The sequence below is a fragment of the Strix aluco genome, chromosome 8, assembly GCF_031877795.1.
Source record: "Strix aluco isolate bStrAlu1 chromosome 8, bStrAlu1.hap1, whole genome shotgun sequence".
Classification (NCBI taxonomy): domain Eukaryota; kingdom Metazoa; phylum Chordata; class Aves; order Strigiformes; family Strigidae; genus Strix; species Strix aluco.
Genome location: NC_133938.1, coordinates 19591564 through 19611035, shown reverse-complemented (window position 1 = coordinate 19611035; position 19472 = coordinate 19591564). Strand labels below are relative to the sequence as shown.

The following is a 19472-nucleotide window of genomic DNA, read 5'->3' as shown; positions in this document are numbered from 1 at the left end:
AAAATACTGAACACAGAAAAGAAAACAAGGCACCATAGTAGTTGTCATTCTGTTGCATCCTGGGATGTTGAGGTGCAACTTTGGAATGTGTAACTCTCACAGACCTTAAAAAAGAAACGCAAGCTTTGGTGTTACACAGCAAGCAACAGCTCTGTGTCTGTTCTCGGGCTGCTCAATAGCTATTTACAGAAGCTACTTTGTGTACAACATAGCTAGCGAGGGATTTGTTTAATGTTCTATATCCTTTCCCTTTGATTTTTCTGATGTCTTCTGTTTGCCACACACTGTGCCCAGCAAGTGCCCGTGTTCTTCTAGGTGACCAGGAGGTGAGGTACTGGACAGCGTTTGCTGGGCTGCAGGGTGGTACTGGTAGGTTGTGTTTGCTGGCTCGCCAGTCCGCTATTGCCTGAGCTTGTGCTTCAGCCTCTTAGTTAAGGCACTAGTTAAGTGTACCTTTTCTTAACCACCAATTTTCATAAAAGGATAGGCAGGCAGCATTTTGGAGTCCTCTACCTTTCAATTAAATTTGATTGTAATTGACATAAGGTTTATGTTGTTGGGGAGAGAATAAAAACAAAATGCACCATGTGATTGCCTAAATTTACCAGATTATCACATTTCTCTGAATATTCAAATACATCAAAAACATTTTTGTGAAACACTAGCATCGTTTGAGGAACTTTGCTATCAATTGCAAGTAATACTTTCTTCTAGTGGCTGTCAGAAATACTTGTGCTAATTTGTAATTCTGCCTTTAGTGTCATAAACCATTACTAACAAGGATTTTCCCCAAGATTAAAGGGCAGTAGGTACTGTGTTGGGTTTTCTTAGTATGTGCACCTCTTGCTGTTTTGGATGTCGGTGAAATGTTTTGTAAGGATGGTAATAATTCCTTTCTCCTGTTTCTTTATGCTCCCCTTGGTTTTGCCAGTGTTTCTTTTTCTTCTTGCCCTTGGGGCAGAGACTACCCAGTGGTTGTACAGCCCATCTCCTAGATGTCACAACCAAAAGACTATAAGGAAAAGGGATTAGGCTGACAGTGGCTGAGGTGTTGCTGGTGTGGTGCCACTAGTAGGCATGGTTAGTTTAGGAACAGAACTAAAATACTTCTCACTTTCCTCTGTTGTGCTCATTGTTCATACTTCTTCATTTTTCCTTCTTTGGAGGTCTTTAATCTTCTCTCTGCAGTCAACTTAAGTCTCCTTAAAACTGAAGGTGCCTTCTTATCATTGCTGTTTTCCATATGATAAAACTATTTTTGATCTCTTAATTATTATAGTCCTGTCTTTATCCCAGGAGCCCACCTAGGTCTTGCTGCGATTTGGAATCCTGCCATAACGCAGGTTGGAAGGGACCATGATGAGAGCTTGCCCTGCCCAGCCTCCTGCTCAAAGCAGGGTTAGACCAGGTTGCTCAGGGCTTTATACAGTCGGGTCTTGAAAACCAACAAGAATGGAGACAGCAATTTTCTCATTTTCTTTTGGACTGTAGCTCTTAACCTGCTTTTTTAGAGTATTGATTATGTAAATACTGCTTGCAACATGCGAACATGTATATGTAAAAGCCTCTGCCTTCAATTTTTTTTCACTAGGAACTAAACAAATTTTATTAAGCTATCCTTAAATACAAAAAGTGAAAGGGAAATAGTATTTGGACTGAAATGCATTGCTGGAAGTGACTGAACAAGGAGGAACATTTTGTCTTCTGTCATATGATGTGGTTGCTTTTTACAAGGTTAACGTAGAGAGGTTTTGGTTTTGCCATTTATCTGCAAATTCTGAGAAAGTCTGATGTTTCTGTAAAGGGCTATATATATTTTGTAGCTAGATGGCATTCTTGAGTGGGTTACTGTGCTGTAAAAGTGATAGTTAATGTTCCTCATGGTGGGTTTCTTTTTCAGTTATGTGGACTTTTTCCTTTATTGCTTTTAAATAAAACATTATTACAGTTCGAAAAAGACCCTGTAGTCACACATGCAGGATTAAAAATAGTTTCTAAAAGAACCCCACAAATTGATTCATTAATAATGAATCAGATGAATTTACGCAATCTTGAGAAAAATCAAGGTTTGTTTAGTGCTGCTACTGTTTTACGTTTTACCAATTTTTTTGTTTTTAAAATGGCTCATCTTCTATTTAGAGATATGTGTAAGTTAGGAAGAAAAGATGGTGTTGATTCAAGTGTTAAAATGCTTCAGTTTAGTCTACTGCATTTTGTGGGCTTGTTGCGTTGCTTGACAATAACTTTAGCCAGAAGTGTATCGCGGGCATCCCTGAGGTGCCTCCAGGAAAGACAGTTTTTATTTTTCGAGGAAAATAATTTCCGAAGACTGTCCTAGAAGGGCAGCAGCACCAGCAGGCGGGTCTGTGGGCACTGACGGGTTTCCACAGGGTTGCCGCTGCGGCGGGGCTTTGCTTCCGGGCGGCTGGTCAGGCGGGTGCTGCGGCCGCCACAGGGCCGCGCGCTGCCGCCCCCGCGGCCGGCTGCTGCCGCGCGGGCCCTGCCCGCCGCGCGGGGCTGCACGGGGCGCCGCGCGCCGCCGCCTGCGGGCCGGCGAGGGGGCGAGGAGGAGGAGGAGAGCCCTTCTCCCGCCGCTCGCCGCGGCGCCCGTCCTCGGCCCTCCACCCTTCTCGCTGGCGGTGAGGCATCTTCACGTCGCTGGGGCCCGGCGGAGGTTCGAGCGGAGACGGCCGCGGCGCTGCCACGCTCGATGGAGGCTGCGGCCGTTGTCCCCGCCCGCTCCCAGCCTTCCCCGCTCGCCGGCAGGCGGGACCGCAGAGCCGCGCTGAGGGGAGCCGGCCGCCGGGAAGCGCCAGGGCGGTTGACCGGATCGCTCCGGCGGTGAGGTAAGGGACTGGAGAGTGGGGTAAAAAGGTTTCAACCGGAAGGGGAGGGGGAAGGAAAAAAACCCGCAAACCACCAACCAAAAAAAAAAAAAAAAGGAAAAGGGCAGACACGACTCCGCCGGGACTCGAACCCGGAACCTTTGAATCCCTTCACCCTCTAGAAGTCCAATGCGCTATCCATTGCGCCACGGAGCCACCTGTTGGAGCGTTTGCACGCCGCCCATAGAGCCTGCGCGCAGCGCTCCCGGCCGGCGCCGCGCTGCCTTCCGGGGGGCTGGCCCTGGGCTCCGCGAGCAGCGGAGTTCAGGCGCCAGCGAGGAACGCTTTACCTTTTTTCTTTGTCTTTTTTTTCCTTTTTTTTTCAAACCAGTATGAGTAGGCTTAGTTCCGCTGTATAAACGAGTCTCGAGCAGCCTCTACGCGCCGCTTGAGCGCTGCCCAGGGCCGGGTCCCGGGTGGGGCCCAGAGCTCGCTGTTCAGCACTCGCCATGGGGCTACGTCATGATTTCTTGTGAAAGACTGACTTTAACTCCATCGGTAATCAGTATAAAATACTTGTCGTCATCCCACTTGAGCGTTTTTAATATTATTCCCTATCTTTGGGGGAATATAATTATATTCCACAATTGCCTTATATTGGGGAACTGCTCTGCTAAACATCTATAAATTTGCATAAGGATGTCTTTATAGGAGTCGGCCGTTTTACACAGGTGAAGGTGATACATTGATGAATTGTATCAAATGGTTTTGCTTTGACAAATACAAACATCTCTCAGATTGCAATTGTCTATAATGTGCTTTTAACAGCAGTCCACTACTTCTGGAGTAAACGTGAACATTTCAGGCAAAAACCACAGTCATAGCATCAAGGATATGGAAACTACACAGGGTCAGTTCCAAAATTACTTGGAACCAAGTTATTTTAACACTGGTGGTTTCCAGCCCTGTAGGTTTTTAGGGACAGTCTAAATACAGGGGTTTTGGTTTTGTTTTTAAACAATAGCATCTGAATTAAAGGAACCTGGTAAACTGTGGTTATGTTTCCGGGGCATCCCATGCACTGCAGTGTTTTGCTGGCTTTCCAATGCCACATGAGACAAAAAAAAAAAATACTCAGCAGGAATCTGAAAGATAAGATATAGGTAACCAGTAAAAACATGTCCATGCAATCTCTGCTACACACTGCAGCAACTTATTGTCTGTTGACAGGTAAAGAAATAGGATGTGGGAATCACACCTGGAAATTAGTAACTGAGAATATTTTGGAGACAATACAAAACCCCTTTTAAATGGAAAGAACAAAAAAGAAAATAAATTAGGGAAATAATATTCTATTACGTAACAATATTTTCAATGTGGGTGAAAGCATTCCAGTATATGGATCATTGTTCCAAATACTGTGAATGTCTATTCCTAAATCCTTTAAAGGGAGCAATGACTGAACTCTATCTGTTCTAGAATCACAGTAAAACCCCCAGGGGGTTCAGTAAAAACAAGATTTTCCCTTCAAAGCAGAAGTTATGGTCTGAAATGAGTCTTTGATGTTATTTTTTTAAACCAAGAGTAGGCATATTGGAAACCCCAAAAGACAAGAGCATGAGCTTATTCTTTCTCTAACCCTCCCCAAAACTGAATTCTAAGCCCAGGCAAAGCCTGTGGCTTTCTGCTTCTGGGGTGACTCCCTGGCTCGGCTCTCCCACTGCCGGCCCTGCTGGGCTCGAGGAGGGGGCACAGGGCTGCCAGGCACTTGGTGGCGCTGGAGGGCTCAGGAGGGTGAGCTGGGGCTGGCAGGCAGGGCCAGAAGGGCATCTGCTCTGTAGTGCCATGGCCTAGGTTATGCAGTAAAACAGTTTTGTGAGAATCTCCAGTTTCACTTCTTAATAATTTAAAAGTATCAGCATCCATAAGAGTGAGGAAAAATGTGAAAATAAACACACCCTAAAATCTGCGGAACCAGGAAGCTAATCAAATCGATATAAAATAAGCTGATTAGGATACACAATCCACTAGCCATTGCAGCAAGGGCTGAGATACCGAGTGTAATGAGTAACAAAGGTGACTCAGGTGATGAAGGCACACTGGTAGTACGCCCTGTGATCTCCATGATGTCAGCTAGTGGACCTATGGCCAGCAGTGGGCCAAAGCTCGTGAGCTGGCTGATTATTAAATAGCTTCTGCAATGCTGCCCAGAGACAGGGGTTACTGGAAGGGTTTAGTAGTTACAGCAAGTACCATGGAGGTATACCCCCAAGCTAACAAACTCTTGTGGAGCCAGAGCAGTTGTAAACACAGACCAAGAATCACTAAGCTGTATGAGATTCAGAGCTGGTCTGATTGAGTTTTACAAGCTCTGGGTCCATGTGGTCTTGCCACAACTGTTCTGTTATGGACAGAACTCTTCATAGCGCTCCTGGTAAACAAATGCAAAGTGTGGAAAGTTTGAGTCCTCAAGCCCCAGCACTGCATCAAAGAAACAGAACTTTTATTTTTAAGAACTGAGTTAATTTTCAGTATAATAAGCTTAAATGTATGCTTGTGCAACTCAAAAAAACCCGCTTGTAAGTAACTAAGAATCACCATAAACATCTTGTAGTATGTGAATACCTGGGCACATTTATTGTGGGGTGAATTGAGTGTCAGTACCTCACCACTGTGACTTCGTAACATGGTACCTTTGGACAGCACAGCACTAAATGACTGCAGATAGTGAAGGATCAGAGTTTGCTGTGAGAAGACTAGTTCTGAAAGTGTATGAGTGAAGAATCCTGGCAATCACGTGATTTGTTATTTCCTCTCGTATTTTCATTTTGGTTAGTTGGTTTACACAGGTAGATAAAAGCTGGCTGTTGGTTCCATTCATGCAGGAGGACTGACTGGGGAGGTGTTTCGAAATTTTCCAGAGATATTTCAAATTTTTCAAGTCAGCTTCCTTTTTTTATTCTGTAAGTATAGTTCAAATGCAAACTCCATCTTTCCTTTTCGACAGCAGATGGAGCTGCTGCATGAGAAACAGGACAGCTCTCGGTTCATGAACTATCGAGATGTACGTTAAGCAAAAACAACAGATCAGGTTAACCTTTGCTGGCACCTGGACCTGGGTCGGTCCTTTGGACTTTCCCTCTTCTGGACCGGTTGAAGGCCACTTCTGTTGAAAGCTGGCTTTCATCTTAGCTCCTCTTCAACTTTATGCTCTGTTTCAGGGAGTAGAAGTTTCTTGGAGTGTACAGATGTGCTGATTTTAGTTACTGACTCTTAGAAAACTTTCACTAAACTCAGCTAGGTGTCATTTGCTAATTTTAAATAGGAAGAGAAGCTGAGGTAGGAATGCCTTGACACAAGGTAGCAAGTGCATCAATGGCAGGCCAGAAATAGCACCGTCCTATAGCACTCTTCCATTCATTAAAAACAAAAAAATCAGAAATTAATTATGAAATTTAAGTGTTCTTCGAGAGACTTCTTACAACTTGGGTTTCAGCATTAACTTGTGACATTATGAAGAAAAAAAAGTGCTATGTACTGTATATCCAATTCATTTTGGTAAGGTTTGAGCTTTAGTGAATTTGCTAAAAAGGCAATTTCCAAATTTACAGAGCTTCCACAGATGTATGTTGGGAGTACCATCATCCTTCTCTAAGAACATTTATAGGGAATATACTTGTTGAGATCAAGAGGTCATAGAAGGCTGCAGACAAGGAGGTTGTCATGTATAGATTACCTAAATGGGACCCTTACACAATCTGTATATTTCAGGTTGTTTTTTTCTCTCCCTTGAAGTGGGGATTATTACAATACTACTGCTATAATGATTCATCTGTGTAGTGAAGCAAGAAAAAGCACTCATTGAACTGGCAGCAGAAATGCTGGGATGCACAGGGCTTGAGGTTACTGAAAAGAACTCTTTCAGGGAGGGTTTCTTTCAATAATTTACAATTTGGGTTTTTAAAATTTATTTTCTTAACATGAAGATAAATGCTTCACATTGTAGATGCTTCTGCATCGCTGCCTTTTCCTCAGTGGGGGCTGTAATCTCCATGAGACTGAGGGCTTTGGAGAATTACCACTCTTTGTTTGTCAGGCAGCCAGCAGGAAGACTGTTAAGAACCTTTTCCAATTATCTTTTTTTTTTTTATGGCTGTTGTTGGACTAATATATGTTCTGTTCTCTCAAGTATATTTGGGTAGGTAGGAGTAATTCTCAAGGGCAGTGTCTTGAGTAGTTGGGCGGACATGAGCAATCATGCCACATCACTCTTACAAGGGACTACAATATTAATTCTACAGACAATCTTAATTCTGTGTAGCTCTGTTACCAGATCAGCTGCTGCAGAGCTAACTGTGAGATGAGTAGTCTTTTGATGGAAAAGTTTGAACCCCTTACCTCATGTTGCCTAAGTAATTTTTTAATAGTAATTTTTAGATACCTGGTGTACAGTCCATGGATCTTAGTCGTTGTTTTCTGTGATGATGCCATTGGTGAAGAGCCTAGGAACTGGTTAGAATGGTATCACTTGCAGTTCATTCTTATTTGCTCAAACTCCTTCTAATATCTTCTTTTGGAATAAATGCAAGATTATATTCTCATCATTCATATTTATACCTTTATTATGTAATGTATTTATGTACCACACATCTGTTATTAATTTCTTATTGATTTATTCTTTATTTCTGTGTTATTATTATGTTATTTCTGTATTGTTGTATTTTTTTCAGAAAGCAAAGTACATAAAACCAGATGTCTACAGTGACTTTGTTTTTGTGAGGGTTTCTCCCCATGTTTTTCCTGCTTCCTGAATATGTACGTTTGGAGGCCATTCACTGCAGTGGTACAGACTGATGTCAAAGGAACATTTTTAATAAATGCAGCTTGTTGCAGTCACGGTCAAAAGTGCTTTCTTCATATCGCATAAGGATGAAAATCATGACTACAAGGTGCTTTTCATCCTTAATTCCCATGGACGTCTTTTGTGATATTGCTATTGACTGTTTTAACTGAAAATAATTGGAGCATTATCACCTTGCAGGAGATCCTCAACACTTCCAGAAATCAATTTCAGTAATCACACATACAGGTTCTTTTTTTTTTTTCTGGAGGATTGAAGTGGCAAACGCTTGATGAAAATTTACTTCAGGAGTGCTCCCTATTAGTGCCAAACCTATGCAGAGTCACGTGGAATCTCTGTGACCATTGTGACAGGACATTTGGAAAAGTCCCAGCTAGTGTCTCTTGCCAAAAGTGGAGTACATCAGACTTTCAGGGAGATGGGGAGTCTATTTCAAGACAATGTCATCTTTTCTGTTGTTAATTGGATCTGTTTTTTCATCAGAGGGTATGAAATTTTGTTTCAGAAATGCAAAAGATTTGTGTCAAACATACTTCAAAAATACCCAAAGTGATGCCTCTCTTTCACTATATAAAGCTATTCTTAAAAATGCCCCTTTTTTGTTATTCTTTAAAATCACATTTTATGAGTATTTTTCATAATTTTATTCTTGTTTTCCAGTGGGAATTTGCTTTGCAGAATTATTTATTGGTTGGTGGGCCATTTTTACTTCAAAATTTTCTGTCCATGTTCTATAGTTTAACACAGTGAGAATTAGCTACTAACATCTTTTCAGTGATGCTACATAGTCTGCATTTCACTCAATCTTGTATGCCACTGCATTTCAGAAGCATAACTTTCTGTGCATTTCTGATGCAAAGGAGAGCCTGTGTTATTCTGAAAAGACATTCTTCTGCTTTTTATTAACATTTCAGCTTTGATAATAAGTCCAAGTTTCTAATTTCTCAAACTGTTTCTCATGCCGCTCTTTTCAGTGTCCTTTTGTCTACTTTCCTCAAGTTGTTTTCTGTGCAAAGTGCTCATGTGTGATGCATTTTGAATGAATTTTCTTAACTACAACTACCCTTGATCTTTGGCCTCCCTGTGTTGGCATCTCTGTTTGTGTTGCAGCTCTCCTTTTCTGTTTTGCTTAGTCCTACCCTATTTTTTTTTGGTGAAATCCTAGACAGATTTCATTCACCTTATTTTTCTGTGACCATTGGTCTTCATCTTCAGGTTGTCTCTTTGGTATTATGAAATTTTATCTAGTCTCTTTTTATGTTACTTGTAATTTTCAGAGCAAATAAAGCGATAAGCAACACCTATTTTTCTCTCAAGTAAATCCTCACATTTATGTGGAATACACCTCAGGTTACCTTAAGCACCAAAGCAGTCTTAAAGACTACATTCTTAAGTTAATAATTATCAAAGGCAAAGTTGACAGTGCAAAGTTTTGTTCTTGTCTTACATTTTGAAATCGAGGTGTAACCATCTGGGCTTTTATTTTTTAAAATTAACGTCAAGCCAACAAATATTTACAAGTTGAATTGTTCCTTTAAAGCTTTTCAGATGACACTGTAGCTCAGCTCCTCCTGTGCAGTTCTGAAGAAAAAGTATGTATCTGCTGTCTAGTGATTTAATCCTGAACTTCTGGATTCTTACTCCAGCCATGCAACTACCATGCATGTGACACTAAACAGTCCACTCCATTTTCGCTTCTGTGAAGTATAGAGAGTAGATGCTTTCTTATTCCACGTGTTGTTGTGCAAGTTAGTCATCTGCAAGGTAGCTTTAAAATTTTGAGACGAAACTTCCTCTGGAAATGCCTTATTATTACGTACCTTATTTTGTTTGTCACTTTCTGTATATCAAACCTCAATGGCAAAAGGTATCTAACAGAATCTACCCAGATAGCTTAGCTGCTTTTCAACAAGTTTCCCTTCTTCTTTGTGTGGGTTTACCAGGTGCTATTGGGCGATGGAGTTCTCCTGTTGCCTACTTGCTCAGTTGCTTCCTCAGCTCAGTTACTTGGTTCTTCATTTTGTAAGAATGAAGTAGAGGTATTGTCCAGATAAACTTGAGACACTGATAAAGATTATGCTGCCTCTGTCAGAGTTTACTTAGAAAACAAATATTAGAAAACCAACAGGAAGTATACAGATTTGGTCTCAAAACTTGCAAGATAATCGAGAGGAGTAGGACATGTTTCTCTAGCATACATATTGAGGTATAGTACTTTGAGATTAATAATATATAAATTTTACTCACCATCAAGTATGCAGATTAAAAGCAAGAATCTGAATATACAATTAAAAGATAATGAACCTGAAACAATCTAAAAAAAATCCTTATCTTTTCCTGCACTGTTTAAATGCCTTATTTCCTTTCTCTTCTCACCCACGTGGTCTGGGAATGATGTGCAGTGTTCAAGCAGTGGTGCAGTGCAGATAACAGGAATGTTTTGTAAGTAAAAACACCTTGTTAACTTATGCTTTCATTTGAATCATTCTGAATCTGCACTAACAAAACCATGCCAGTGGAGTTATTTCAAGGCTATATCAATGTTAGTAAAAGTATAGTTTGGCCTGGAGTGCCTCACTTTTTGTAATGGACAGAGCTGGCATGATGCTCACTTTAACAGAGAAAACGTAGGTGATTCTTGCCAACCTTTCCTTTGAAGATGCCCCTGGTTAATAAATCCAGGCTTTAAGTGTTGTCATTGCCTTTCTTTCAGGGGCAAAAAGCTTTTAATCTTCATTGACTGGGATCTCCTCTAAATAGGGATAGAAAGAGAAACGGCTACAAACTCTTGTCTCTTTGATGAGGCATACATTTTAATATTATGGGATTTATTGCTCTCTTTAAATTTCCCAGAGTGTGGCACTAGTCCTATGTGGGCTATTTTTCTTGACGACTAAAAGTTATTGTGGGGTCAGAGTGTCCTATCAACTGTTTGGATCATCACTGGGTAGTAAGTGTGTCACTAAGGTTGGTTGTGTGTAGTCAGTGCCCTGTCTGGAAAGAGTTTGTCAAGCATGTTCTAAAAGGATGAAAAGCTTTTATTCTTTTTTACATTTTGCTTTTCACTCAGTTTTGAATATGAGGGAGTGACTCAGCATACCATGTGAATACTGACTCTGATCTAATTGCAGAAACAATACTATTTAAAAATCGTGTCCTTTTGTCAGTCTTTTAATTACAAATATTACACAGGCTGGGAATCTAGCCCAGAATTATATATACGCTCTTCTCCCTCCCCCAACAAGTTTTTACTAGATCTGTTTCAAATGTATGTTTATTTTACTGCACTGGAAATTTTCAGCAAAATTATCCTGCTGTAGATTTTTAGAACCACCAAATGTGGATTGTAAGATTTATTTGTAAATTTGCTTTATCTACTTGAATATTCACTTAATGGAACTCTATCATGGTTTATGAATGTCACGTCCCGATTTTTGTAGCTAAAGTCCGTGTGCAATATGAGTAATGGACTGGGTGCCAGGACTTCCCAAATTCTAATCCTGTATTTGTCTTGGCCTTGCAGCATGGCTTGGCAAGCCCTTCACATTTTCCTGTAGGTGAAGTGAGGGTGATATCCAGCTCAGTGTTCTGCAGAATTTTAGCTCCGTAATATTTCTGTGGAATTGACTAACTCTTCAGTCAGTGCCCATAACCTTCTAACTCTGTGCTGACATTCTTCATTTTTCTCACTCTTTTAGTCCCACTTGGCAAGTGTGAAGGGAGTGTGACTGAGCACCTGACCCTGTACAGGCACAGTTGTGCAGAGAAGATGCTCAGCAGCTTGTGGTTCACGCACACACAGTGGACAGGGATGATGAAGTACCTGTACTACAGAGGAGTTGCCTGTGGATACTCCAGCTCCTTTGAACCAGAAGATGTGGCTGTCTTAGGCCTCTTGCATCACTTCATGCTCTCTGCCAAGTGAGAAACAAAGCTCACCCCATTTTACAGGAGTTACAGAAACTTCAGAATTACTGCTTGTGAAAATGAGCATTCTCTTTTATACAGGTAGAAATCTGAAATTATTTTTATAGTAAGCAGCCAGAAAAGACTTCAGATTTTTTTTCTGATAGAATTGATACTAAAGTGTAGATCAGAGATGCACAGGAGTAGATTGAATCTTGTGTCGTAGGGGCAGAGACCCTGGAGGTTATGCATAGGCTAGGTATGGATGTGATGAATGGCATGAAGCAGAAGTAGGTCTGTGGTCAGTGTAATGTCGGGGGTGATACTTTGATGGAAAGGAGTGGTATACCTTTTTGATGCTTTGGGAGTAGAATAAATGGGAACAAAGGAGTCTACGTTCACAAGTGGGTGATGTGCACCATATGGGTTAACTCTGAAATATAATTTGCAAATTTTATAAATTATTATCCACAACACTGTCAAAAATTCTTGTTTAGAATTTACAATTCTATTACAGCTAGCTATTTTCTCCATGAATTAGGAAAAATTTTCACATATTGGGTGAAATGTGGTTTCTATATTATATGTGTTTTTCAAAAATAACATTTTTAATGTATGGGGTTTGGGGTTTTTTTGAAAGATAAGGACATTATTTGCTATGTGGGTTATTGGTAATGATAGGCAGATGGAGAAGCTGTGATTTCGATTCTGTTTGGGTTGCAGTCTGCTGTAAATTCTTCTCTGATGAAAATGTGAGGAAGTTCACTTTAATGGAATTAAATTAAAGGCTGCCAGCCAAATGCTTAGTTCTAGTTGTTGCCATGACCTGAATATAAAGAACACAAGCAGCTCTTCATGTGAAAAGGGCATGTCTTCCTTTTTTTTCTTTACTTCCAAAATAATTTATTATGAAATCTTATTATGTGAACATATATTTTTATGAGTAAATAATGTATCTTGTTGATTTTCTACCACATCTCCAGTATGGAGAGCCAAGAGGTATGTGGTGATCAAACATTCTGTAACAGCAGCTTTTATCATGTTGAAGAGTTCATGTATTAAGTGTAAAAATCCCAACAGAAGAGTGAAATCCAAACAAATTTCTGCCCCCAAACCCTCAGCTGTCCTCTTTAGGTCTATGTGGGAAGTATTAAAAAAAAAAAAAATTGTTGCATGGTAGTGAATACTGATAGAATTTATCTGGTTTTGGTTGGAAAATTGGAAACTTCTGTATCCCTCCAATGGCATTATTATAAACACGGTAGTTGTGCTCACTGTTATTTGGAAGGTTCCCAAATTCTTTTACCTGGTACTTTGAACCCATACATGACACATACCACAGGACATCACCCTTATGAGACCTAGCATAAGCAAATATGACATTGAGTGACCATATGACAGGAATTTTCTCATGTAGAGTAATTCCTATTAAGAACCAGACCAAAATTGACAGCGTTAATCAGAGGGACCATTCAGGGAATGTCTAGGTGTCTAGTGCTTCTGCCTGGGCGTAGAGGTGAGGTGGCCACCTTGTGGGAGGCAGGCTCTGGCTAAGGAGCTGACTGAGGAAAAGGAGCTGTGAGAGGAGGTGAGCAGGCTTTGTACCATCAGGGAAGAAAGAAGACATCAACAGGAAATCAATCCCAAGATGGAGAGGTCTGGAGCCTTGTTATTTCTGGCAACAGAAAAGAAGGTCCTTCTCTGCCTTAGAGCTGCAGTCACAGAACAAGGACGGTGTCATGGGAAGAGGTGAGGATGAACAAGGACCATCAAGGGAGGCATCAGAGCCAGTTGAGCCTGAATCAAACATCAACAAGAAGAATAAAAGACAGCTGATAGGTATTGGTGATTCCCATCTGTAGGGAATGCAAGCACCCATCTGCTACCCTGATGTGATGTTTTAGGATGTTGCGGAGTGCTGGGGCTTGGATCCAGGATACTGCAGAGAGATTGTCAAGGCTTGTCTGGTCCTTAGACTTTTGCCCCTTGCTGCACCTCTGCGTGGGCACCAAGGACATACCAGGAGGGACTGTGAAGCTCTGGGGATGAGGTGAAGGTTACAGGGGCCCAGGTGTCTCTTCAGTCCTTTCAGTGAGCAGAAGAGGCTTGGATAGGAAAGAATACATTCTGAGGAAGGGTTATCATAATCTGAAGAGAAGTGATGATGTGGGATCAGTGAAGAGGTGTCCTTATGATGGGGGAGGATCTCACTCTTCCTCTGTGAAAGCAGTGCAGCTGGGGGCCTATCTTAAGTGCCCGTACATAAATGCTTGCAGTATAGGAAGCAAACAGAAGGAATTGGAAGTTTGTGCACACTTGGAAAACTAAGATGGTCATTTGGATTATGTACATTAGAAATAGCATAGCAGTTACCTGGAATGTATACTTTGATTGTGACTTTCTTAGTAATTTCTAGCCTTTTAAAATTCAATTTATGATATCAAGTGCTTTTGTAAAACAAGATAGATTGCAGAATTCCAGTTGTAGGTAGACTGACTCATGGTTAAGTGACTTGGTCAAGTACATCTGCCAGTCACTAGCAGGTCAGCTCCAAGGTACCTGTCTGGAGTTCTACTCTATCCTTCTCATCCAGAAAATAATAGTGAAGGTGATTATATAATGGAGTTTGACTAATATTTGCAGAGCTGTAGATCTGCCAAATTTATGCTGGTTACAGTAGATTATACTCATTATTTGAGGCAGATTTACCATCTTGTAATGGCTGACTTGAAATCTGGCTATTTTGTATTACAGTTGAAAGACTTAATTTATCATGTATTGAAGATAATAGATGTATTTGAGGAAAGTGAAAACAGCAAAGTTCCTCATATGCCAATGTGCTCTCAAGAATCTGCATTGGAATGACTATGTAAATAGACAGCTGCATTGTATACTGATATATTGTAATATAGAATATTATCGTTTGATCAATGTTTCAAGACTGACAGATGTAAAAAAAAAATGCTTTGTATCTGTAAACACAGTAAATTTGTTTTGGAAGTCATGTAGATATTGTGTAAGTGAATGCCATGTTGCAGTTTTGTGGTTAGCTTAAAAGCAGGCACTGAACTCAGATTCTGCACTTCTGTAATCTATCAGTAAAACTTTTTTTCTCTGTTTTAACAGTCATAGAAGAAGAACATGGAACTAGCCAGTGATTTTTATAGCTTATCCTTGCTTAATCATTGTTCCATATTCTTCCTGCCAATTTTTGTCTCATAAAACCAGTCATTGAAGTTAATGCAACTTATCACTCTGCAGAAGTTACAGTATGAAGAAACAAAAAGCTGCATGTCAAAGGCTCTTCTGTGCAGACAGTGCAGACACAAAGGCTTCTTTGTGATGAACGTGCAGAGTTAGCTCTGCCACTCTAAATCAGCAGTGAATTTTCCTCAATTCTAGCATTAAAGTAAAATAATGTTCTTTGTTCTTTTAGGGGGTTTTACTTTATTTCCAAAATGCTGGCAAGCAGTAAGCATTGACTTAACAATCTAAAAAATTCATTTCCTGTGTTCAGAATTATGTTATATAAGTTTATCTTGGTTTATTCAAATTAGTAATAGGTTCCAGCCATTTCTGCAGCAAAGTGAAACAAGCAGCTTCCAGAGTCAGTGATATCTGGAAATCATAGGAATCACTGGTAACAAGATCTCTTATTTTTTGCCATCACCCTCCATGGAAATAATGTAAATGTAATTATTATTATTATTATTGCAATACATGACTGTAGTTAATTTTGTAGATATTCTGGTTTGCAACCACTAGGATGTGGAATCCAGAAAAATAGTCTGAAAAAGCCAAAAGAAAAACCATCACAGCCCCCATCCAAAATTACAAAGATTTTTGGGTTGGATGTTTACATCCAGATAGAGACTCAGGGACATTTCAATCAGATTTTGATACAAGTAACCTTTATTCAGTAAGCTTGCTACAAAGTTATCACTTGCTTTTGTTAGTGTTGTGATGACAAGGTATTCTATTGTATGTATAAAAGTGGGAATATGGCTTTTTAATTTACCTTCAAGCACCAATCCAATTCATGGCTAGTTTTGGAAGGGAAATGGGCACTTTTTGTATTTGCTATGTAATTGGTGTTAGTTACCTAGAGGCCTTATGGTTTTTGACTGACAATTTTGCAATATAATTATCTACTAGATATACAAAATACTACAGATAGTTGTATGTTCTATGTTAGTAATCAGAGTGAGAAAAGAGTGAAACAGCACTGGACAAGTAACATTCACACTGAGTTAGAATGGAATAGTGGAACATGGTAGAGGAGTTACTTTGAAATCATTAGAAGATGTGAGAGTACAGTGAAAGGGCCAGGTGAACAAAAGAAAGGGCAGAGGAGAAACATAACGACCTGGGCTGTAGAGAAAGAGGGTAATGTTGATGGTGCTAATAAAGCCAGTACAGGGTTGGCTTTGGTATGAGATTGTTCTTTCAGGGTCTTCACTCCTGCGGCGCAGAATGGTGTTGGGGTGAGTGTGCAGCTAATACCCATTAGAACATGATGAAATCAGTCCCCAACAGCTGTACTAGTTTGCTTCTTTGTAAAAGCAGAAATTCATACTGTTTTGCAATCTCTATGCTGCAGAGCTTGTGTGACATACATCCAGCATGGGAGTTTACACCTGCAAGCCATATGTAGCTTAATGTACTTCCATAATAATTTAATACACTTCCATAAATGATAAAATCATTTGTTTTCAACTCATGGATTTTATCATTCCTGACATCATATCTCTCTTCCTTGGGATTATACCTAAAAGCAATCTAGTGACCTGTTGTTTTGCACCAGGAAATACTGGTCCCGGTAAGGAAGATGCTCAGACTGCAAAGTACTGCTTAAAATACCATTTATTGGAGCTAACACTGTAAAGAAAAAGGATAATGTAGATAATTTCACGTCCTTCCAGATGCTGAGTTGTGTGGTATCGAACACCTCTAATGTCAGATTCCAGCATGCCAGACAGATCCTGGCCATGGAAAGGTCATGTGACATTTTGGTCTTTTGAGCTCTTATGGGAATTTCTTAAAACAATTGTAATTCTTATTTCTGCTGTCAAACAGAAAGCTGGTTCACTTGAGAACTGTTTGCTGCCCTTTTAGATGAAGACAGGGACACACAGGTGATGTACCTGCGTGCAGGCTCCTCTGTTACAGCTAGCTAGGTCGCTGAACTCATCCTGCAGCCGAGGGAAGTGTGCCGCACAGCACAGGTCTGACAGCCAAGCTGTACATGCAACGCAGCACTGGCCTGCGCCTGTTATGGGAATCACTAACTCCTCCGTACAGTGATCTTCTGGTTAGGAAGAAAAAATCACTTGGATAAATAATTGCAAAGTGATGCAATTATATACATCTAGGTTTTGAGAGCATAAATGTTTTCAGGGCAGATATGCAGCCTAGGTGAGTGGGGAACGATCCTAACTGAAACTCCTAAGTGGCTTCCATAATCGAATAATAATAATAATACATGATAAAATATAATGTGATGCCTGGGGTAGATAAATTTACCTTTCCCTATTAACCTATTGAGCTCCACACTGGTGGAGGGTGTTTTGAGCTTGTGCATAGTTTCACATTGATGTAAACATGTCAGTTTTGTTGTTGTTTGTGGGGAAGGAGTGTTTTGTTTGGTTTGGGTGTTTTTTTAATTTTTCTCACAGTTTATAAGTAAACTTTTTAAAGAAATTTTTTGTAAGAAATATTTTTTAAGAAATAACCTGCAAAACTCTCAGCTGAAAGTAGGAACTTCTGTATTTCATAATGGCTCATTGGCAAATAGTTGGCACATTTTTCACCTAGTAGAAAAGTAATAATAATACTTAAAAATCAGGTGTGAAAAAGTTGGGGTATAGAGCTTCCCCTTGATTTAGGGGGGGAAAAAAACCCGACACCTCGCTGCTCAGTTATTGTCACTGTGACTCATTGCTGTTTCCTAGGCAGGTCCGACTGCTGATTGGGCATAAGACTTCTCAAGGTGTGTCTTTTGCCAAGAAGCTTTTGCATTTTAAGAGTACATAATAGACCATGATAACTTCCTATGGTAAGAACTGTTGCATGTGTATTTATTAATCAGTACTGTCTTATCATTATGAACAGTGCTCACTGGTTAATAACAAATAATTAGGTGTGCTAGCAAATGTTTGCAAACCAACTTTTTTGTGGGTCTAAAATTTGGGAAGATCTTAATCTTGGATCTTAATTGTGGCAGTTATTCCTCAGTATGCTAGTACTATTTTTTAAAACTCAGAATTAAAAGAAATGTGGTTATATAATAGTAAGGGGTATTCTCAAATTGACAGAGAATAAGATAAAAATCTTCTTTGTAATAATGTAATATTTTGAGAAATGTTTATAATAAGATTTTACGGAGTTTGCATTTTACATAAAAATGGTGTGTTAACTATTTGCAAGTTAAGTAATACAGGGAATCTCATGTTGTATAACGGTCAGGGCAATTTTATTTTTTTCAGACATCTGAATTGGGTTTATATATTTTTTGTCAATTTATCAATCTAAATTATTTGGAAGATGAAATTAATCTTATTTTAACATATCTTTTCATCTGCCTTTGAAAAAATAAGGGAGAATCTTGAGGAAAAATACAGGAATATATGGAATAAATTTTTGTTTTGTAATTGATAGTTTTATGTCAACTTTACTATCAAACAAAAAGATGCAATGACTGCTTTGAAAGAGACACAGGGGGATTGAAAAGATTTGAAAGTGCTATGTAGACAAGTTTGCATGTAAACGTTTGCGATCTAACACTTGGAGTATGGTAGAAAAGGCTTAGGAAAACAACAGCTGTAATACCCGTCGGTGTAATGTCTGCTTTCCCACTTTTACAGCAGTAGTGCTTAGAGCTCATTTCACATGACTGTACTTGTTTCTGTGCTTGGAAAAATGTTACAGTCATGGCACAAGCATCACCTTCTTCGTAAGGGATGATACAGTGAGCCATACTGAAAAGAGGTTTTCATTTCAATGTTGCAGTAGTAATGATCTTATTTTTTAGCAAATATATAACTGAAAACCAAAAAAAACCTTTTAATAATAACTCGTTTTAAGCAGAGAGATATTTAAGAAGTAACTCTTTCACCAAACTGTATCAAAAATACAAGGATTTTCTCAGATATTCAGACAAAGGTTTCTTACTATTGAGTTATATGCATTGGGTTCTAGTGCTTCTGTCTATTTCTTACTTTTGGAGCACTAATTTCATGCTTTACAATAATAGGATCCTGTTCTTTACTTACATCAGGAGTGTCTCCATAGATAGTAAGTGGATTTTTTTCTCAGGATTTTAACTCTCAGCACCAGTCAACACCAGAGGGTGCCGAAATACAACATGATATTCAAAAATTCCCAGTAAAATAGCGTTATATACATAATACACCTTCTCTAAACATTGCTTGTTTGATCTCTCTCAACCTTTAATTCTTTGCATGTTCACCACCATGATACTATAATACCAGAATACCCCTGGTTCTAGGTTTCCTTATAATGATAGCAACACATTCCTCTCGCCAGCGGCTGGTACTGTCAAAGAAAGATTTTCAAGTATGCAGATAAACTTTACTTAGCTACAGCAGCAATATATGTCATGTCCTTGTCTTGCTTGTCCTGGCTTTAGTTCTGTGTGCAAGGGTCAGAGGCTGTGCTTTATATTTCTATATGCCATGCTCTCAGCAAAGGAAGAAGTTAGTAAGAACTTTGAAATGCATTAGTCACTCTTAGGCAAGACCCCATGGTGTAATTAATTTTACAGTTCCTTTATGTGATGTTTTTGTCCAGGCTGAAGCTTTTAGCATCCACCCATGTTCCTCTCTTCAAGCTCATTTCCTCAAAGTCTCGCAGCTAGCGTG

General features: G+C 39.7%; 1 protein-coding gene and 1 non-coding gene across 2 annotated transcripts in view; one reads left to right on the top strand and one right to left on the bottom strand.

Moving 5' to 3' along the window:
- Window positions 1-2530: 2530 nt before the first annotated feature.
- Window positions 2531-19472, top strand: part of BCAR3 (BCAR3 adaptor protein, NSP family member) — a 112902-nt gene continuing 95960 nt past the window's right edge. The window contains exon 1 of the mRNA XM_074832522.1: window positions 2531-2846. The gene's annotated coding sequence lies outside the window, so the exon portion shown is untranslated. The remainder of the gene's footprint in view (window positions 2847-19472) is intronic.
- Window positions 2957-3041, bottom strand: TRNAR-UCU (transfer RNA arginine (anticodon UCU)). The gene is given in 2 exon segments: window positions 2957-2992; window positions 3005-3041. It is a non-coding gene; the product is annotated as a tRNA-Arg (tRNA).